The sequence below is a fragment of the Tiliqua scincoides genome, chromosome 10, assembly GCF_035046505.1.
Source record: "Tiliqua scincoides isolate rTilSci1 chromosome 10, rTilSci1.hap2, whole genome shotgun sequence".
NCBI classification, from domain to species: Eukaryota; Metazoa; Chordata; class Lepidosauria; order Squamata; family Scincidae; genus Tiliqua; species Tiliqua scincoides.
Window position 1 is genome coordinate 6,263,795 of NC_089830.1, and position 23,052 is coordinate 6,286,846.

Genomic DNA, 23,052 nt, shown 5'->3' on the forward strand with positions numbered 1-23,052 from the left:
CAGAGTCTCACCTGATGGGGAGGGGGGAAACAACTAGCAGCCCAATCCTATCCACACTTTCCTGGGAGTAAGCCCTATTGACTCTAATGGGACTTACTTCTGAGTAGACATGTATAGGATTGGGCTGTAGGATGGGAAGAAGGGATCCCTACCTGCTAACAAGGAGAGCGGAGTGTGACAAGGGTCCCTCAAATAAATGTTTTTATTTAGGGCCAGCTTTAAGCCAACTGGGCCCCACACCTAAGGGTCCCATGCACTCGAGTAGTCTAGTCTCATATGCAATTTTATATTAAAATGTGCTTAGATCCATTTGGTCCGTTAACTCACACATCCTTTTTTTAAGTGCACATTTTGATGGCTTTCCATCACAGAGATATAAAGTCTATAATAAATTTACATCTCTTCTGCAGGCCTTGGCTGTGAACCTGGGGCCCTGCAAAATAATGCTTCCAGTTGGGCCCCACAGCGCCTAAATCCAGCCCTGTTTTTATTAGACAGCATCTGAAAGGGAAAAACACAAGTGCAGGGTTGCCAATTACCTTCTCCCAGCAGGGCTGGAACGAGAGGGCTGGTGACCTCAGCTGTGCTCACATCAGTCACTGCAGGTAGACAGGCCGTGTGCCTGTGGGGCAGCCGCCTCTGGGACAACTGCCTGTGGGGAGCACACTGAAACACAGAGAGAGCAGCAAAGTGTAATCAGTATCGCGTATTCTCTGGCTCAAGATGCATACTTGGTGTTTGCAGAGGAGCATGCGCCATCTGAATGTATAGGCAGTGGGGCCCTGTCGAGGCTGGGCATTGTGGCTCAGAGCATGATTAAGCACCGTACCCCAATGTACGAGGTTGTGGTGGAATGGAGGTGTCTATAGAACCTGGACTAAGCAGGCTCCCTGACATCACCACACCAAAAATGTTCCACTTATGAATTCTGGCCCAAGGCCCAACCTCTCCCACAAATGTTGCAGCCTGATGTGCCACTGGAAAACGCAGCTGTGATCAGAACCCGCAGTATGAGAAGAGAGGGCATGCCTGACCCCCAGATCATCAACACACATGCATTTCTTGTGTGGCTTCTTCAATTTTCGATGCTGGACCCCTGCTGCTGCTGTTGCTGAATGCACTTGATACCTGGAAGCACACAAAACAAACTCCCAACTATGAAGAGCAGCCAATTGAAAGATACCAGGAGCACAGCCTGTAATTTACCAGCAAGGGAGAAGATAGAAACAGCAATGACTGGAGAAGCCCAGACGAAAGAGGTGTATGTACCAGCATTTCTCAACCTTCGTCCCCTGACATACAGCTTCACATGGACCACCTATAGGAAGTAAAATGGTTGGCAACCTTCAGTCTCGAAAGACTATGGTATAAGCCTACAGCACCCGGTATTCCCAGGCGGTCTCCCATCCAAGTACTAACCAGGCCTGACCCTGCTTAGCTTCCAAGATCAGACAAGATCAGGCATCTGCAGGGTAATAGTTGCTGCTACCACTGGAAGTAACTGGCAATGATGATGATGTCATTACCAGTTACTTCTGGATTGGGAGGCCAGATGCAACATGACAAACACAGGTAAGAGGCTCAGGGCAGACAGGAAGGCTTTCTCGAGTGCACCAAAAGTTCACAGAGCTCTACCTGACAAGCTGGGCCTCCTATCACTCCCCTCCTGTCGTGTAGTGAAGCTGACATGACAGCTGAGCCACCTCCTGTCATGTCACGCTCACTGCCAGGTGGCAGGTGTCCACAGGTGCATACCAATAGACACCACCTCACATACCACTGGGTGATACACAAAACACTGGGCTGAGATCCCAGCACATTCTGGATCCAGGACTGTCCAGGAGTGACCACTTCTCTCCTTCCCAGGTTCTAGAGAGTCCATGCCCCCCCCCCAATTCAATGCCAATTACACAACATCACGCTCTGCTGACCAGCAACTCTGGTGCATCTGGTGCAGCAACTCTGAAGTCTGGAATACTCTGAAGACTGGAAAAGACTGAGGCTGCAATCCTAACCACACTTTCCTGAGAGTAAGCCCCACTGAACAAAATAGAACTTACTTCTGAGTAGACCTGGTTAGGATTGTACCCTGAGTCTGGAATAGCATGAGGGTCTGTATCATGGCACTATCTAGCTGGGAGGAACCTGTGGTACCTCCCATCCAGAAGCAGGGCTAGTAGTGTTAGCTGGGACAATGCGTCACTCAACAACTAGCTTGAGCCATCCCTCTATACCCTGCTCTTGGTTCATTCTCCATCCCCTGCTTCCTTCTCTGGCCCTCACTCCTGAGGTAATGACTGAGTCCGTGCTAAGCAGAGCTATCAGATCTCATAGAGACCCCATGGACACACTGAAATGAGGCACTTCAGTCGCCATAGGTAGTGCTGATCCTATACACCTGCTCAGAAACCCAGGAATGCAGTAGACCAGTGGTTCCACACATTTAGCACCGAGACCCACTTTTTAGAATGAGATTCTCACCAGAAGTGATGTCATGAGGGCTGCCCCGGAAGACAGTTTGGAAACTGCAATTAGTGCAGAATGCGGCGGCCCACGTGGTCACTGGAGCTAGGCGGTTTGACTCTGTCAGCCCGCTTCTCCAGGGGCTACATTGGCTGCCCATTCATTTCAGGGCCCAATTCAAGGTGCTGGTTTTGACCTTTAAAGCCCTATACTGCTCTGGGCCAGGGTATCTTAGAGATCGCCTACACAATCCGGCTCATCCTCTTAGGCCATCAGAGAAGGCCTTTTTACAAGTGCCGCCGCCTAAGGAGGTACGTGGGGCGGCAGCAAGAAATAGGGCCTTCTCAATAGTGGCACCAACCTTATGGAACGCCCTTCCCCTTGACTTGAGAATGGCTCCCTCTCTTGAGACTTTTCGGCAAGGCCTGAAGACCCTTTTGTTTAAACAAGCCTTCTGAGTTCATGGCCTTTTTAACATCTTTTTTACATCTTTTAGTATTTTTACAGGCCTGAGTCCTCTATGATCTGCTGCTTATGCTCTTTTTATCTGACTACTGTTTATGGTATCTGTTAATGTGTTTTAATATGTTTTTATCTGTTGTTAAAATATGTTTTAATCTGTTTTAATATGTTGTAAGCCGCCCTGGGTCCCTTTGGGGAGAAGGGCGGGGTATAAATAAAGTTGATGATGATGATGTTGATGATGATGATCGAAAGTGACATCATCAAGCAGGAAAATTTTTAACAGTCCTAGGCTGCAATCCTACCCACACTTACCCAGGAGTAAATCCCATTGATTTTCATTGTTAAAAGGATATGCATAGTAGCTGAGCTGAGACAACCAAAGGGGCCTTTTGGTGAAGTCTGGAAAAAAGAGGAAGGTCCAGGAAACTGGAGGCCTACTGAATGGTGAAGTGGTAACAGACAGAGTTGCTCAGGTCTTATTCTGCCCCTGTCTTCTCCCATAAGGGGAAGGTGGACCAGCCAGCCTAACAGTTGTGCTCGTCATTAAGGGGGCATCCCAACTCAGGACAAGTGAAGAGCTGACGGGGAACACCGTCTCTCTCAACGAATCTAAGTACCCAGGACCAACTCAGCTACACCCAGGGTCCTGAAGTGTGGATGTAACTTGGAGCAACACTCACTAATCCTGGAGAACTCCTGGAGAAGGGGTGAGGTGCCTGAGGATTTGAGATGAGCAGATGCTGGCTCCACCTTTAAACAGATGCTGACTCCCACCCTTTACTACTGCTTTGTGAACTAACTTTTGCTGAAAAGCCGTACAGAAATGTTCTTAATAATAATAATAATAGTAGTAGTTGTAAGAAAGGGGAAAAGGAAGATCAAGGAAGCTAGAGCCTGTTAATACCTGGACAGATCCTGGAAGAGATTATTATGCAGAATGTCTGTGAACACTTAGAAAATAATGGGGTGATTTCTAGGAGCCAGTGTGGGTTTGTCAAGAACAAGTCATACCAGACAAATCTCATCTCTGTCTTTGAGTGGCTAGTCTGGTAGACCGTGGGAACACCATGGACACAGCACACCTAGATTTCAGCAAAGCATTTGAACAGCCACCCATGGTATCCTTGTGGATAAAATGTGGCCCAAATGCTACTACTGTTTGCTTATTCCCACTTTTCCCCCTAAACTATAGGGCACTCAAGGTAGTTTATAATAAAGACAGTTCAAAAGTAAACACCACCTGTGATCCGGGAGCAAGGAGGAGTCCAGGAGGATCCCCGAGCTGTGAACCTGCTGTTGCAGAAGTTGCACAACCCCCATTCGGAACAGGTTGACTTCAGTGTGCTTTTCTAAACCAAGTGGACCTCTGTGTTGTCCAGATTTAATTTCAGCTTGTTAACCCACATCCAAATACTTATTATCTCCAGATTAATGCTGCATGATTTCAACACCGTCCTTGTCATTACATGGTAAAGAGAGGTAGGGCTAGGTGTCAACCATATATGGTTGACACCCAGCTCCAAACCCCTGGATGACCACTCCCAGTGATTTCATTATGGGACATGAAAACTCCATGGGAGACAAGATGGAACCCTGCAGCCCCCCACATGCCAAAGGTCAGGGTGCTGAACAGGTGTCCCCCAATAAGACCTTCTGTGACTCCAGGAACGACCAGAATCACTGCCAGACTGTATCTCCAAGACCCAACCAAGACAAACAGCCCATAAGGACACCAAGACTGATGGTGTGAAAAACTGCTGAGAGATCTAGCATGACCAACAGGGGTGCCACTTTCTCTGTCCGGTCCCTGGATCATCCACCAGGGTAGCCAGAGCTGTTTCAGTCCCAAAGCCAAGTCTGACACCATATTGAAAGGGATCTAGATAATTTGTTTGATCCAAGAACCCCAGGGGGCTGACCCACAACCCACTTGGTCACCTTGCTTAGAAATGGGGGGTTAGAAACTAGCCGATAATAATTCTCCAATACAATGGAGTCCAGGGTGGGTTGCTTCAGGTGGGGCTGAATTTTAGTCTGCTTTAAAGCAATTGCAATGCCCCCTCCCTCAAAGCTAAGTTAACTATCCACCCTGTCCATTTCACCAGTCTCGCCAGGTACATCCCATAAGCCAAGCTGGGAAAGAGTCAAGCATGCTGCAAAGGAACCTGTCTACGTCCTCAAGTTGTACAACTGAAAAAAATCCCAGACCACTGGAAACTGCTCCCTACACCCTGACCTTAGTGTTTTAGAGCAGTGTTCTTTAATCTTGAGGTCGGGATTCCAATGGGGACCCAAAGCCTCAGTTGTGAGGTCATGGCAACTTATAGAAATGCAAAAGGTTGAAGACCCCTAGATTAGGGCACCAGTAGACTAGGACTAGGTTGAAGACCACTAGACTAGTTAAAGGGGGAGGCATGTGATTTATCCCTTCAGGTACCTGGAGGTTATGCCCCAGTCCTGCTCTGGTTCTTGGCAATTGTGCTAAAATAGCTTTCTCTAGTCTGGATTCACGGTATCTTTTTTCTGCTCTAACAAGAATATTTGTGTACAGTGAATAGTATTGGGAGGGTATAACAGGGGTGGGCAGAGGGTGGCAATGGGGGTGGCAATGAGCAAATAGTGCCCTGGAAGGGGGCAGGATCGAGGGTGGGTCCCCAGTCTCATACTTTATTATTTATTTATTTGTTGGGTTCATGGGACTAAATAGGTTGACGACCACTGTTTTAGGGCACAGCCTGGTGGGAAGCCTTGCACAAGCCTCGGGGAAACAAGGAGATGTACAAAATGCCCTGACCCCACTCAGTCCAGTGGGACTTTGATGAGAGGAGCTTCCCTGCTGTCTAGTCAACTTCCTGAAGCAATGGAAGCTGTTTATATAATTGCTGCGCATTAATGACAGACTACAACAGTGCCCAGCCACTCATTGCACAGTGCAATAAAGCCAATTCGTGTGGCAACACAAAGGAAGGCACGTTCCAGGCCTTGCTGAACAGGCAGCTTGAAAGCCCATGTTATGCACACCCAGCAGTTTCATCTGTGGGGAGGAGGACCTCGCGCATGAATGCATCTGCTTCCAAGGAGACCTATGGAAGAAAGCGCTGAGCCGTACACAGGTGACTGATGTGCATGAAACTGGAACTTGCCCTTGTTCCAGCTTGGAAAGTCTTTCAGCCCCCCAGGCTCCTTCTGTTTCAGATGCAACAGATTGTGTATTGCTTGACTGGGCCCAACTTTGACATTGTGTTGGCCAAACTTGGCTATGACAGGAGATACTGGGGGGCTTGCATGTGGGGCCTTCCCCCCCCCACTCAGTGTGCGCTTTGCCTCTAAGCCCTGCCTGGGTCCCATTCAGTGCATGGCACTTGACCTTGTCTCAGAGAACATTTCTTCATCCAGTGTGCAATTAATCTGTGGAACTCCTTGCCACAGGATATGGGGGTGACTTCTGGCCTAGATACCTTTAAACGGGGATTGGACAGGTTTATGGAAGAAAAGTCCATTACAGATTATAAGCTACAATGGGTATGTGCAACCTCCTTGTTTTAGAAGTAGGCTACCTCAGAATGCCAGATGCAATGGAGTGGCAACCATGTTCAAGTGTCTTGTGTGCCCCCTGAAGCATTTGGTGACCCACTGTGAGATACAGATAGATGGGCCTTTGGCCTGATCTTATGTTCTTAGCAGAGTTCCTTTGTCTCTCTGTGAGTTTTACACTGATCAAAGAAATGCTGTGGTGTTTGATGGCTGCTGATCCTGCGGCTGATTTGCTCCGTGACCACCTCTATTTATTTATTTATTTATTCATTCACATTTTTATACCGCCCTTCCTCCAAAGAGCTCAGAGCAGTTTACACAGCTGCTCTTCCCCTCCTTCTTGTCCTCACAACAACCCTGTGAGGTAGGTGAGGCTGAGAGAAAGTGACTGGCCCAAGGTCACCCAGGAAGCTTTGTGGTTGAGGGGAGATTTGAACCTGGATCATCCAGGTCTAAGTCCACCTCCCAAACCACTACACCATCCTGGCTCTCTTGCACATTGAAGGTGTGCAGAGAACACAAGTGTTGTGAACCCTGGAACCTGAAATCTGATTTGGAGCTGGCAAATTTGAGAGAAAGAAAAGGTCCGTTTGGAAGGTTAGTTTGGGTCTTCCTGTTTATGACATGCTTTCCTGCATGTTCAAAACTCTTCAGATATTTTATTTTGGAGCTAAACTACATGTTACCACAAACATGTCATGTGATGAAGTGGGGGGGGGGTGTTGAAGGCTGGAGAAAGACCTTCTTTGCCTGGCCGAGATCCTCAGAGCTGCTGCCAACTCAGAGTAACCACATGCCTGGGGTCAGGGGGCCAATGGCCTCATCCCACAGAAGCCATCTTTGTATGTCTCCTCCCCCATTGCATTCCCTCCACGCAGCAGAGTAGCTAGAGGCCACTGCACCCAGTGTGGAGATGTCATGACATCATGTGACGTTGACATCACTTCCAAGCTCTTCTCTGCCAAGCAGCCACTGGTTGCAGCAGCCTTATTGCCTCCTTGTGTTTTGGCAGCCTTGTGGTCTGGCTGCCGCCCCTTTCACCTCCTTTTGAGGCACATTGAGAGCCTCTGCTTGCCTGACTTTAATAGAAACTGCTCAGTGGTGACCCCCTTCAAGTGGTGCCCAGGGCACATGCCCTGAAACTGCCATACCTTAGATACACCATTGCCTCCAGGGTCATGTTGTCCACCCCCCTTCCCTCACCTGCTGTGGTGAGCGAACCAGTGAATGGCAGGGAAGGAGGCTATCTGCAAAGAGCCATCTGCAATAGGGTCTTTAAAGGACAGTGCCTGGGGTTGGTACATCACATGGCAATGGTACACCACACCCACCATCCCAGGGCATTGCCCCATCCACTGCATCCATCATAGGGGTGGTCCATCATAGGGGTGACACACTGGCCTCCCACACCAGGTGGTGCAAACTCTCATTGATGCCACTGAGACGCATGTGTTTGTCTGTCCCATCTACCTGGCTGAGTCAAGCTTTGGAAACCAGGGTCTGCAGTCCCAGTAGGGTTCTACCCCAGACTAGCTCACTCTTCTCTTCTTGCAAAAATGGACTGGTTTGGAAAAAGGGGCATTATTCAGAATTTCTGGTGGAAGAAGTCTGGCGAGAAAGAGGGCAGTGAAATGATTAGTGAGAAAAACAGGAAGGTGCCACTGTCCCAAGGGAAAGGCGAGGCCTGTCTGCAAGTTACATAAGAGACGTTGCTCCCAGCTTCAGAGGTCCTGCAAATGCAGCACACTCCTGTGCATGACCCCATTTCGGGGCTCTAGTCAGGTCTTCTCTGCTGCTTGTCACCAGAAGGCAAGTTTCCTGTGTCAGGGCTCAGAGTCGGCTTCTAGTTGATATTATGGAAGAGGAACAGTCAGACGTCTTGGCCAAGATTCATACTGTCTAAACGATTTCTGAGTACTGTTTGTTTTTCCTTGGTGAGTGGGGGTGGAGGTGAAATCCTCTCTTAAGTGATCCCTGATAAAGACAGGTCCTATTTTGGCCTTCTGGGTCTGGCTGGCTGTTTGGTGAAAATTCTGTCCACAGGTGTTGTTGACGGTGCTATTAGAGAGCCAGGATGGTGCAATGGTTCAAGAGCTGGACCTGAAAGATCCAGGTTCAAATCCCTGGCTCAGCCATGAAGCTTCCTGGGTGACCTTGGGTCAGTCACCACCTTTCAGCCTCACCTACCTCACAGGATTGTTGTGAGTACAAAAAGGAAGGGAGGAGCCTTGAGTTCCTTGAAGGAAAGGCGGTATAAAACATGACAAATAATGTTTCCAAGGTTCACCTCCCTCCGTACAAACAAAAGTGAGTATCAGTTGCCACCTGCTGAGTCTAGGCTTTGGGCCGCCTAGCTGGGTTTTGGCTGGTAGTGGTTTTCAGGGGTTCCAGGCAGAGAAGGGTCTTTCCCAGCTGAACCTGGGACCTTCTGTCTGCAAAACGGACTGCCAGCCACGGGCTTCCGTGCCTTCCCCTTGCTTGCAGCCAATGGCCTTTTGAGCCAGCTGCCCTACTTAACTCAGCGGCGTTCCTTTGAAGGTCCTTTGGTTGTGTGATTGATCGGCTTAACTGCCCTGTAGCAACTTTCCCACCTTTGTGAGTGCCAAGAGCAGAGAACTTCCTCCCTTGCATGTTTCCACAAGCTTTCTCCTGCAGAGGTTCTTCTGTGCACTGGGGGAACAGCAGTGCCTCCCAGGCAAAATCACTGTTGACTCTTCGCTGTGGAGCCTTGAGAATGCACTGGATGGAAAACAAGCTTTCAATAAGGGGTCTTGGGAATGTCACTGTTGTGTGGCTGGATGGAAGTGTTGGGCTGGATGCAGTGGGCGAGACTGAACTATGCCCCTGAGGACTGCAGCTGGGGCACTGCCGTGTTGAACACCCCCCTCTTGCAAAACAACCATCGCTGCCACAAAGCAGGCCCCATCTGCCAAGTTTCTCCCCAATGAGCTACATTTCTCCTTCCATCAAGACTGAGGATTTCTCCAGAGTGCAGCCCACTGTCCCTTGGCAGCCTTAGAGGTTCTGCCACACTGCAGCCTGTAAACACCCTCCTCCCCAGGTGCAACAAGAGAAGCCAACATTCATGTGCCGTTGTGCAGGCTGGAAAGCTGACAGAGGACACGGGGCAAGGACCTCCAATAGAAAGTTTGCATTCAAGCACAGTGACGAGCCGAGGAACACCTTGTGTCCCTGTCATGAGTATGTACATGTTAGGCCTAGGTTGGCAGTGGAAGCCTGAACCACACTAAGACAGTGTAACTGAGAAGTTGCTAGCAGTTCCCAGCTGCAAGAATGTGAGTAAATAAACAAAAAGATTGTTGTCTCTCCTTTGCTGGCCAGGAAGGACAGATAACAAGAATTACCACCCATTGGAATGTTTAGCACCTTAGTACACAGAGAGGTGCCTGATCAAGCATGATGGAGTGCAGCTATGGATCTCCAGTTGGGAGGGGTAAGAACTAGGAGAGCTAGCAACCAGGCCAACTTTAAGAAGGTTCTGTCCTCAAAAGTTTCTGATTGGACAGTCTAAATAAGTATGAAGTCACCCCAGTACTATTAGCATAAGAAGTATAATAATGAGTGCTCAAGGGGGTGTCCCGTTCCTTCTTGGACAGAGTTTTGAGTGCAACATCCTGCACACTTGGAGCTCCACTGTCCACCATGGGCACCCGGCCTCATAGGTAGCCCTGGAGCTGAAAGATCTACAAGAGTTACTGACCCAGGTGAGAGGTAGGGATTAATAGAGATAGCCAGCTTGCTTTATTATTTTATTGCTGATATGTTTCCTAGATGTTTATGCCTCTAGCATTTGCTGCCTTATTGTAGAATGTGTAACCTTATGTACTTAATAAACTAAAACACCTTTTACCAAGCTGTTTCATTGTCTGTTGGGGACAAGGGTTCAGAATCCTTTCTAGCCGTTCAGCCAGCTACCAAGTGCTCGATGAGGTCTAGTAACTTGAGGACTGAAGCTTTAATTGCAGAAAGCACTCAGTGCCTGCAAGGGATAGAATTAAGCCTAGAGGGTCTCAGTGTCCCTGGACTGAGGCACTGGCACATACAGGGTGGTGGCAGTACTACTAAACAGGGAGGCCTTGAGGGCTTTAGGGTTCGAGAACCAAGAACTCTGAGCAGCCCAAACAACCCTTGTTGTCTCTCCTTTGCTGGCCAGCAAAGGAGAGACAACAATCTTTGTGTTTATTTACTCACATTCTTGCATCTAGGAAGTGCTAACAGCTTCGCAGTTACACTGTCTTAGTGTGGTTCAGGCTTCCACTGCCAACCTAGGGCTAACATGTACATATTCATGACAGTCCCCAAAGTGCCCCCTTTGGAAATGCTGGATCTATTTTTGGGTGCTGAATCTCCATTTGCTTTCTGCAGCAAATCCAGCCCTGGCCCTGCCTCAAATGCCTTGCTGGACATTTGCTTGCTCTTCGTGCTTCAGCAAATGAACGAGGCTTCTCCATTTTGGCAGCCACACTGCAAAGGCAGGATCCTGACATGCATGCATTTGCACACTCTGTGACAGCCTGAATGTGAATATATCCTGTTAAATCGTAGCAGTGCTATAGTTCAGTGGTTCTCTTTAGCACTGGGACCCCCTTTTTAGAATGACAGTCTGTCAGGACCCACCAGAAGTGATGCCACTGATGTGGAAATGATGTCATAGCCAGAAGTGACATCATCAAGCAGGAAAATTTTTAACACCCTCCCTACAAATCAAATCAATCAAGTAATAAGTAAATTAAATGTTTATAATAAATATGTTTTAAAAATTATTTAAAATAAAGAAGAACCCTCCTAACCCACCCAAGCAGTTGCTGATGTTTTAAAAAAAATTCCCCAAACATCCCAAAGGCTGCAATCCTATCCACATTTACCAGGGAGTAAGCCTAGTAACTATTGATTGTCATTATTAAAAGCATATAAAGTACATAGTAGCCTGTTAAAAGTACAGATCTTTAGCATTTCCCCAAATACACTCACATACTGTTGCAAGGTACCCAAGATGCTTACCTCGCATCAATACCATGGTGGCTCAAGACTAAAATATGAAAAATAAAATACACATTGAAATGAATGGGGACCCACCTGAAATTGACTCATGACCCACCTAGTGGGTCTTGACCCACAGTTTGAGAAACACTGCTGTCATTATTGAAAGTGCAGTTCGGCATTGGGCATTCACGCCAATGAAGAAGCACCAAAGGAGCACCACTCCTATCAAATGGAGCGGATTCTGGAGTGTCCGTTCCAGCCAGTGTGACTCATTTGCATTAGCTGAAGGGGCTTTCTGATCTGTTCATCCCGAGACGGCCCACAGTGTGTTGAAAACATATTGAGTATATTTGCCTGCCGGAGCTCTTGACATGGGGGCAGGGCATTGGAAAGGCATCCTTTATAAAACTTATTTTTTCGCAGATTTCATTTTTCCCCCAAGGAGGAAAAGTGCAGAAACTGTGTCATGTGTTTTTATTCCAGGGACGCATTTTTATAAACTAAATTATAATCGCTTTACAAGTGTACTAGGTAGGTACACTTGGATTGGATCCAAGCCCCCTCTTGCACAGGTTTTGAAAGGTTGCCGCGTCCCCCCAAATGAAGCTCCATGACCTCACTGGGGTCCCAACCCACAGGCTGAAGAAAGCTGATATATAACATATATCATATAACATAACGATGTATTGATGTTCAAAGTTTCCTGCAGGTGTTGAAAAAGAAGTCAGAATTCTGCTTGAGCATCTTGTAGTAGGGTGCCATCGTTCTCCGGATTCTTCTCCCGTAGAAGATGAGCAAAGTCAAGGTACCATTTACCTATGTTTAGATGGGAGATGGGCAGAGGTCCCAGCAAACTAGGCTGCATCAACAAAAATACTGTACTAGGTTATTGCTTGTGTGTACAATCAGGCTAGTATTTATGGGGATAGTAAATGCTGCAAAGGGGCGGTGAGGCAGTGAGTGGGTTCTATTAATGGCTTTGCCACAGACTTCCTCTGTGACTGCAGGCAAGTCGTTTGACCGCTCGGAGTTTCCCCTTGCATACAGTGCAATTAATAAGACTCAACACCTACCTCACAGAGGGCGTAGCACCAGGTAATGAGTGCTTGGAAGGTGCATTCAGATTCAGAGATGAAAGGTGCTGGAGGTGGGAAGGCTGTCATTACAGGCGGATCAGCAGTGACGCAGGCTGGTGGAATACCACCACACACCTCTGTGAGCTGTTTAGGAATCAACAACCCACAGGCAGGGCCTCACAACAGTGACATCTGGTGGGAATCAGGCCTACCAATGGCTCCACCCTGGGAGGAAGGAAGGCAGGCAGCGAGCAGAGAGCAGAAGGAACAGATCTGAGTTCACATTTCTTACAGGTGCACTGGAACACTGAATTTGGGCTTATTCAAGTAAACCAGTTCTCTAGTCCTCATTGTGGCAAGGGCCATAATCATAAAATACAGAATCAACATCAGCTGAAGCTCAGGATGTGTGAACAGTGAAGGGCGTGTGTTCCCCTGACCAGGGCCTAGGAGAGGGGGTAAAGAGGGTAATTTGTACCTGGGCGGTCAAAAGGGGGGCCCAGGAGCCAATGGAGGGGGCCCAGAAATTTCCTGGGATCTGACATTTCCCTATCTACTCAGACTTGTTGCCTATATGGGATGCTTGTTGCTATATGGGTCACTACCATGACTGGGGATGCTGGGAACACTACTGCTCTGTTTCATCTCTCCCCCTTTGCAAAAGGGCCGAAAAGAAACTTCATACCCCCTGATAAAATTCCTTTCAGAGGCCCTGCCCCTGACAACCAAACATCATTTGTAAAGACAGTGGTGAGAGGGCTCAAGCTTCTGACATGGGAACCCCTCCTGTTACCCCAGACCTGCAGGAGTCCTTTGTGGTTGCAACTAGTAGTAAGGCAAAAGCACTCTGAAGATACTCAAGGATCGTTTTCATTACTGCTTCCAGGGCCTCTGAGAAGAATTTTATCAGGGGTTCAAAGATCCTTTTGGGTCCCTTCCCTTCTCCATGAGATCATAATTTATACGACTTACAATATATAAAACTTTGGGCACAATCCTAACCAGGTCTACTCAGAAGTAAGTCCTATTGTGTTCAATGGGACTTACTCCCAGGAAAGTGAGGTTAGGATTGCAGCCTATGAATCCTAGGCTGCATTTTGTGAATTCCAGGTTTCACACAATATCTATTTACTTATTCTTATTTGTTTGTTTGTTTGTTTGTTTGATTTGTAATCCGCCTTTCTCCCCGGAGGGCACCCAAGGCGGCTAACAACATTTAGTAGTCATAAAATGCGTAAAAACAACAGCAATAAAATAGATAATAAAATAGACAATATTGTATCTACAAACATTTTCTGAGATTCCAGGAAATTTTCAGCTCCTCTCCTTTGGATCCTGGGCCCCCTTTTTGACCCCAGGCCTAGGTACGATGTACGCGTATGTTCTGCACCAGTGGTGGTCCTGGAATATTGTGCCTCCCTAGGACGAGCCTGGAAGTTGCACCCCCCTTCTTAAAGGATCTTAAAACATCTGGAGGCCTCAGAAGGCTTTTTTGGGGGCCTTAACATCACTTCCAGTCGTCGTCCCCCGCCCACCAGAAAACAAGAAGTGATGGTTTAAGGCCCTCAGAGGCTTGGGGAGGCGGTGTAACCCTCATAATGCCTCCAGACTGGGAGGCAGCAGGCGCAGGCAGTCCCTGGGTCGGCACAGTTGGGGGGTGTCACTACTGCCAGCTATGCCACCTGGGAGCACTTGCTCCCGCTGCACCCCTATGTATACCACTGCCCTGCACCTCACTCTCACTGGGCTCTGGTGAGATAAGAAAATGTAAGATCCCAGGAAATTTCCACGCCTCCTACTTTGGCTCCTGGACCCCCTTTGTGACCCCCAGCCCGAGTACAATTTACCCTCTGCACCCGCTTCTCATGGGCCCTGACTGCTTCACGCACTCCAGAGTAGAGGTTTCTCATCAAACAGAGGTGACGTACTAAGCTTTGCTGAGCTGGGATGAAGATCCAAGCATTCAGAGTTCTTGGCTCCTAAATAGAAGTAGGACCCACACGGTCCCCCAATACAGACTGGGACAGAAGGACACTCAGTCCTTTTGCCCTCCAGCAACACCTCTTGTAACTGCTGCTTGCCCTGTGGTCAAAGGGCAAAGGGTGAAAGCCCCCTCCTCTCCATCCTGGCCCCATTCAGGGCTCCAGACAATTTCTCTTTGCCTCTCGAAAACTCAGACATGCTGGCCCCAATCCCTCAGTAAGCATATCACCCAGTGGGGGGCTGGCTTTTACAGCGTGCCCTGCTTCTGCCACCTGCTTTGCTGCCCTGCAGAGCAGGCCCTCTTGTAATCCTGAGAGGCCGAGGAAGGACGTGACCTCAGGAAGAGGCAAGCAGGCTGCTGAGCCAGCAGATTCTCCGTCCCTCTCATTCCAGGGCTCTTTGTCATCTCACCAAAGCAACTGGGGGGTTGTGAAAGGAGGGCAGGAAAGGTTGCTCCACCCCACCCACTGCCCAAGTCAGCCTTTTCCCTCCCTTCCCTTCCCTTCCCTTCAGGTTCCCTTTCTTCTCCCTGGCAGTCATGGCAGGGCTGCCAAACCGCACTGGGCAGATCCCTTCTGCCCAGACAAATCACAGAGAGATAGGAATCAGCTTAGCTCCAGCAGCCTGGAGATGCAAAGGCAATCAGGGTGTGTTGCTTGCCCCAGCTGCCAAGTGTGGCTGAGCCACAGGCCTCCCTCTGACTCGGCCTACATAGTGGGGAGGGAAGACATTGGCTGTGGCTGCTCTCAAGGGGGGAAGTCCCCAGGAGCTGCAGAGGAGGAACACTCCCTGGGTCTCCTTTGACTTAGGCTGGCAAAGCGGCTGGCAAGGGTCCAAGGAGACCCATAGGTGATCAGGTAGCCTACCAGGGGGGTATTTTTTACATACCGCCTGCAGGCTGTCCAATCACTTACCCACCCCACCAGACCATGCAGCGCAGCCTCTGTTGGCGCGGTTACAAGCTATAACATGGCAGGAAATTGGATCGGACAGTCAATCCCTTGCTTTCCCCTCTCCAGACAGGGTCAGTTCTCCTGTGCACTATCTTTCGGGGGGGAGGGGTGCCCTCGTTCTGTGTGGCCACCACTGAAACTAGTCCTCCCAGCCCTGCCTCTGAGCAAACAGCAACACCAGGCGCACCCCTTGAAAGAGCACCACAATGAGCCTCTGCATGGACACCAACGGATGCTGCAGTCGTGTCAGGAGAAGAAGCCCTCCAGACAGGATGTGTCTGCTTGGAAGTACCAGTGTGCCTGTCTGGCTAATTGGTGCTTGTCCCTCAAAGGCAGAGACTCCGCCTTTTGGTCAGGTCTAATGAAAGGTCAGATCAAGCACTGAGCTGTCTGTTCCATGGCTTTGTTCACCAGCGCATACTTCAAGGCAAGAGGCAGGCAAACATGGGGAAAAAAATTTGATCAGCAGGGCCCAGGGATGAGTTCCTGGCCCCACCCAATGGCTTTTTGCCTGTTCACCATAAATCTCGCCCAAGCATGCTATAGCTTGGGCCACAGCTATTTTCTCCTACAATCTCTGCAGCCAGAGCAAGGGCTCCTTAACCCCTTCCCCTCCAGGTTAAATGTCCTCCCTTGCACCTCCAGCTGCTCACTCCCTTGTCCTTGGGTCTTGGCTTGCTCTTGGGTAGTGAGCAGCTGAAGTGCACACGGGGAGAACTCTGGGCTGGTGTCTGCCCTTACCAGGGAGGGGATGAAAGACTGGCCAGGATGCTACAGATTCCACTTTGCTGAACTTAGCAGCTGTAAGTTTCCCCCAGTGGGCATGCACTCACAGTGGCTTTCCATAGCTTTCACAGTGGGCCAGTACCCACTGGCTCTGTTGATTTAGTGGCTATAAGCTCAATCAGAGCAAGGGCCTGGTGGTTAAGCTGGGCCTTGGGGAGCTGTTCTGCAAGCAAGAGCTATGCACAGCAGATTCTGCTGGTGCCTAGCAGGCAAAAGCCCAGCCTGATAAGGAACTTTTATAGCAGTGATTGTTATGTATGTGAGTATTATCAACAGTGGGAAAAGCAACAGGTTATATGTGATTGGCTGTCCAATCAAAGGTGATGTATGTTGGCTGGAGTTGTATATATATCCGGGATATCTGTGTATGTGGGTGTGTGTGAATTTAACTCGTTTTGGGGTATGAATAAACTATGATGGAATTTTTATTCAAGTCTACTGATGCGTAAGACCCACCATATAACAGTGATTTTCAGTCTTTTCCATCTCGTGGCACACTGACAAGGCAATAAAATTGTCAAGGCACACCATCAGGTTTTTGACAATTGACAAGGCACACCATGCTGCCAGTGGGGGGCTCACATCCCCATTGGCCCTACTAATAAATGATCCTCCCCCAAATTCCTGTGGCACACCTGTGGACCACTCGAGGCACACTATTGTGCCATGGTACAGTGGTTGAAAATGGCTGCTTTATAAGATAGCTATTGTATTTAACTATAGAGGTGCGGGTGGTGGAGAGCCAATGGACAGCCTGATGGAGGGGTCAGTCTGGAGCCAAGGATGCCTTCACCATCCAGAGAACCCTCCAACCTCTGTGGCTCACCTCCTTGGGGAGGGGGGCAGCAATGCACTGCTCCATGAGTTCCAGGTTCTGGCCCCAACAGCTCTTGACACATGGTCCAGGGTTATAGGTAGCTCTCTTGCACCATTTGGTCACAGGTTGGAGGGGAAAGGGGTGGAGTTGAAAGTTCAGTAGATTTCTGTCTAGGAGAGGCATCAGGTTGAAAGACAGGAGAGTGTGTGACCAGTGGATTAAGAAAGGTCATGGGCCATGGAGAGACACACAAGGCAAGGACAGGTTAGCTGGTCAGGTTCCGTGATGGAATAGGCACCCATGCAGAAGTGGGTGCTGAGTGAAGAACAAGCCCCCCCCCCGCCCCGAATGTTCTGTAAAGTCATTTACAGAACCCAAGGTGTTGGAAGGGGACTGTCAATAGGCCCAATAAACTTGCAGGTTGGCAGCTTTGGATGGCTGCAGTGCAGGTCTGGTGAGCCATTCTGAGCCATCCATAACTGGAAGGTTTTGTTTTATTATTGGGGGTAGTTATAGTTCAGGTTTGGTTTTATTATTATTGGGGGTTGTTATAGTCCAGCGTTTCTCCACCAGTGGTATTCGTACCATTGGTGGTACTTGAAGTGGTGTCTGGTGGTACGCACGGGACCTCCAGACTTGTACCACTGGCAGCAACACCAGCAATGCAATGTGTCAAGCAACAGTAGGAGGCTCAGCTTGGTGGGCAGAGCTCCAGCATGTACTTCTCATGCACTCAAAAAATCTGTCCTGAAAAATCTGTCCCATTTGCCCTGAGTGTTTGCCCTTCCCAGTGTTTGTCATGTTGTGTTTGGCTTCCCAGTCTGCTCTCCCCCTGATAAACATAAGAGGATGCCATTTTGAAAGGTGCCTCCTTTGTCTCAAACTAAGGCTGCAGTACTGTATGCACTTCCCTAAGAGTTAAGTGCCATTGGATTTAATGGGGCTTTTTTCTGAGTAGATGTGCCTAGGTCTCTACTGTACGTAAGTGCAATATACTATGTGTAGGCACCTGGCCCATGGACTCCTGGGCTCTTTGATTCCTGTGGGGCACAGCAGAAGCCACCTTGCGCTCACAGAAGGCGCCCCTTCCTCCGGCAGCTCTCTTTACCTTGAATGCAGAAACAATGACTGCTGGCCCCAGGTTGTGCCAGGAGACTCTTACTGGGAGGGCCAAGGCCTCCCTCGCCCACAGCCCCCCACCTGCGGGTGGCTGGCCACACCCTTCATTTTGCTGGACTTCGGGTTTGCCCTGGGTGTGTCCTGTGTCCCTGTTTATGGGGTGAGGGCATAATTGCTGCGTCCTTGGGAAGGAGGAGCACACTCTTGGCTTCTGGGCCTTGCAGAGGTTAAGTGCATGACACCTGCCTCTAGTGGAGTTACCCAGCAGGTCTGCCCACCCATTTCCTGCTGTGCTGGTGTCTTTCGGGGTGTCTGGCTTTCTTGTGGGCAGCCCATTTATTTCCTACTTGGGCTTTGTTGGTAATTGAGCCTTCTTGCCCTGGCGTTCATTAGGGCTCTGAAGAACACAGCAGCCGAGGCACCCATTCACTTGGACTGTGGAAAAGAGTCATGAATAATGGAAGCTTCTTTCAGGCCTTGAGCTGCAGACTTCCACTGGTTCTTCGTCCTTGGCCATTTGTGTTTGCCCAGAGGAATTGTCCTCTCTGTTTACCTTGTGTGTCATCTACATTGACAGGTGCTCACAGAGTAGTGAAGAACGGCCTTGGCATACCCTGTTGGAACCAGTGAGCACAAAAGTCATGTGTCCAAGTCAGAAGCCCCATGAGTTGCACTTGCAACCACTGGCCTTCCACTGCCCAGAGCAGGAGGGATGGTGCAGTCTGGCTCACATACTGAACTTGGAGAAGTCTTTCGGTGGAGCAACCCAGAAGGGTGGGGTGGCCCCTAATGCCAAACTGGTGAGTGCCTAAGGGTGCCACAGCTGTCTCACAGTGCCCAGGGGAACATCCTAAGGCTTCCTGGCTGTAGGCTACCAGCAGAATTGTGTGTCTTGCTTTCTGAGTATCCTTACCAGTAGCATGACATAGCAATGTGCATGGCCAGGAGACGTACCACCTGAGTGTGGTGTGCTGTTCTTTCCACACTGATTTCTGTAAAAAAGCTTGAAAGCTTGGCAGCAGCCATGCTGGTCTCCCGCTGCAAGCTCTCAACAGCTCAGCTGTGCATTTCAGTGGAAAGTGTCCAGCCCTGCAGCCCTCTGCCTCACGTGGCATGTCCACTGCAGAGGACATGAGAGGGCTTGCTTCATTTCGCACTGCTTGGTGCTTTACCCGGCCTTGGGCTAACCCCTGCTCCCTTGCTGTGTGGCCTCTCCCCAGTGCCCTTTCTGACAGCAGAGGGTAGACCACCGTGGCTTTTCAGAGGGCCAGTTTCAATGCACACAACTCTCATTTCTGCAGTGTTCACGGAAATGTCTGTGATCGCCTCCTGTCCCCACACAATGGGCAGGACCACTTGGTAGCAGAGGGGTAGCCATGATGCCACACTGTGGAGGTGCAGGACTGCTGAGAGCTGTCATTGGGCTTGGGGAAAGATGACTGATTGCTGTCCCCCCCTTCTTACAGTCTCTAGAATACACTTGGGTAATTGAAAGTGCTTTGAAAGTGGATTAAAGCTTCATCTTAGGGAGGAGGAGAGTAGTGATGGAGATGGCCTGCTGGCTAGTAAGGGGGTAGGTGGGCTTCTGCCTCTTGCCCCTTTGGCCAGAGAGTTTGAGGGTGCGAAGCTGACTCCCTGCCTTGGGCATGGGTGCAGAGACACCCCAACAACCAGCCAGCCTACTCGCATGCTGGAGAGGATGCTGAGCTGTGCTGCTGTTGCCCCCTGCAGGAAAGGGGAGGAAAAGACAGTGAGCATCTTGTTTTAAAAAATGTGTGCCAGAGGTAGCAGGGCACAGCCAAGAAGGTGAGCCTCGTGGTAATGATGATGAATGTGCAATGGTGCGAATGTATTTGCATGAAGTGGCAAGAGGGCAAGTCCTTGCCTTGAGGGGCTCACAATCGAAAACTGAGCAGAAATGAGAAAACAGAAGAAGGTGCAAGAAACGGAGGCAGCCACAGAACTGGAAGGATGTGGCAGGCCTCTGGGTGGTTGGTGCCACTAGTACAGAGTGCCATCCACACTTGCTGTGGTTTATGAAGTTTCATAAGCAGAAAACACCAGAGTGACAGGCAAGAGGTGAATGGCAACAAGTGTGGGTTTCTGGTACTTCAGAACCAACAAAGCAGCAGGTGACACCTTAAAGGCTTTCCCCTTCAGCAGAAGTTTTCATGGGCTGGGTGCATCTCACACAGTGGACCGAGGTCTCTGAGGGTTCCGCTGAAAGCAGTGGGTTCACCTTTGAGGTACCACCCCGAGGCTGAGGTGGCTGGAACCCAGTGTGGAGCTTACCTCAAAGAGGCTTGGTGTTCCGGAAGTTGGGGTGACGTGATGACATTGTAACATCATTGTATCATTGCCAGCTGTTTCTGGTGTGTCCCAATTTGGAGCCAGTCGGAGGCCAGGGAAGGCGGGAGGACACTGTGCATAGAGAAACATCTGAGCACAGAGCTCCGCTCGCCGTTCTGGGCCTTGTCACCCCCCATTCCGGACTGTGTCATGTCACCCTCCCAGAGTACCGCACCCCAGGTGACCCACAGCAGCCACTCTGGCATTGTGATGCCCCTGGTGCCACTCTTTGTGTGCTGCCACTCTGGAAGCAATTTCAAATGAGGACGATGAAGCAGTGACAATTATGTTGCAGGGAAGTACAGATTTAAGTACAGCTTCATTGAAAATGGGTTTCCCCAACTCCCTCCCTCCCTCCCTCACACACACACACACACAGTTCATCTGCCCCTTTTATAACTATCACAGTTATAGGAGGCTATGCATACCAGTCAGTCAGCACCTGGATTCCTCAGCAGCCCTTACATTCTTATGCCCAATCCCATAACGTTCGACCTCCTGCGCACACACACGCTCCTCTGTGATGCTTCTGTGGCTGAAGTTGTCTCCCATCACTGTTGGGCCTTGTCAACTTGTACAACGGTGACTGCTACAAAACTTTCCAGATGACTTGATGCAATTGTTTGTGTGGTTGCTAGGCAATTTGCAAACATCTCCTCATACTTTCCTGGCTTCAGCTTGGATTCCTCTCTCTCTCTCTCTCTCCTTTGCTTCCCATGTTCAATGTGTCACTTGGTTACATTGTCTTCATCTGCACCACCCTGCACAGACCTGCCCTTGCTGAATCTGGGACCATGCTCTGCCTGTTTCTTGGTGCAAACTGGTGCAGCACCACGCTGCCTTGGTCACCGTCTGAACCGCACCTCTGTCATGAATTCTCACAAGGTGCCCTCAGGCCAGCCATTCCCACTTAGTCTCAGCTGCAGCTGTGGAAAGAGCCCTGGCTCCCCTTACAGGGTTGTTGTAAGTCCAACATCAAGCTAGTAACCATCTCTCCCACAAGTCCAGGGCTCATCCAGACCCAGAGCTCTGCTTTAACTGCAGCTTATAAACCACAATGAAACTGAGATTGAACTCTGGTTTCTAATGCTGTCTTAACCACAGTTTGCAAACCATGATTGTTACGCAACTCTGGGTACTGACAAGCTGCAAGGTTGTGAGGCAGCCAAACCATGGTGTGGGTAATGAAACTGGGGAGGTAAGCACAGGGGACAGTGTGCAAGCTGGGTTTATATCCATGACCCAATGTTTAGGCTGTGTTTGGAAATGACTGCTGGCAGCCTTGGGCTACGAAAGCAGCAGAACAAAGCAGAATTTGAGGATCACGTTTGGTGTTAGAGGTGGTGTCTTTCTATGAAGTGTCTACATTTTTCTGTGTGCTCCCTATGCCTGTGGTTCATTCTGCTGTGGGTGAAGCCCACCAGGCCTTCAGGACGGTGCAGGGTATGTTCAGGAATGCACTGAATGGCTTTATGGAAGAAAAATCCATTACAGGTTAAAAGTTGACTGGCTGCAACCCCTTGAGTTTTAGAGGTAGCCTATTGCTGAATGCCAGGTGCGAGGGCGTGGCAACAGATTCTAGGTATCTTTCTGCCTTGTGTGCTCCCAGAGGCAACTGATGGGCCACTATGAGATACCAGAAGCTGGACTAGATGGGCCTGATCCAGCAGGGCTCTTCTTAGGTTAATTCTTCCCTGTTGGTTAGGATCCAGTCAAGGATGGCCCTGGGCTTGTTCCTTCTTTCACCAGGTAATTGCAGAGAATGCTTGAGGGAGCGGCATGTGTTTTCTGAGTTACCTGCCTTGCATCACAGCTGGGCTCACTTATTTGATTTACTTTGCATGGATTTTGAGCGATTTCCATGATTTGGGAAAAAATGTGGCTTGGCTCACTTCCCTGAGTGACCTGCTTTGTGTGGACTGTGCTTCTTTTCTCCCATTGATTCATTCAAGGTCCTGCAGCTGGGCACATCTGTTTGAGATGCAGTTATAGTTAGCATGCTGTCCTCCTGCTACAGTTGGGAACTTACCTGTGTGATCTTGCCCAGACTTTGTGCTGGTAAACTGTGCATTCATGAAGCCTTAGAGGTGGTGAACCTCATTTTGCAGTGTTGATAACAGGCCAATCAGGTTTTCAAGTGCTGTGTTATATCTTTAGCCCAAGGAGCAAAACGGTTGCAGATTTTAAAGTACTGTAGGTCAAGCAAGTTACAACAGGATGAGCAAGTAGCAGATGACCTTGGCCCAGCTACCAACTTCCAGTATACCTCAGGGGTTGCTTTGAGGCTAAAGTGGGAGAGGAGCTGTGTGCATCACCCTTGCAGTTCCTTGGCAGAAGGGGCTAAGGGGGTGGGGTAAATGCAAAGCAGTCTCAAGTCCCTGATCTTTCTTGGAGCAGGTTAACTAAACTTATTGCCATATAGGCCTTCTGGCTGCCTGAGAATCTCTGCAGACCCATGCCAGCTGGTGTAAGTCCAAGGAGAGCAGGGGGTGTTCTGGAGCAC

At 49.5% G+C, this 23,052-nt stretch overlaps 1 pseudogene; it reads right to left on the bottom strand.

Annotated features, from left to right (window-relative positions):
- Window positions 1-1,370: 1,370 nt before the first annotated feature.
- LOC136661933 (5S ribosomal RNA) lies at window positions 1,371-1,490 on the bottom strand (annotated as a pseudogene).
- Window positions 1,491-23,052: the final 21,562 nt, after the last annotated feature.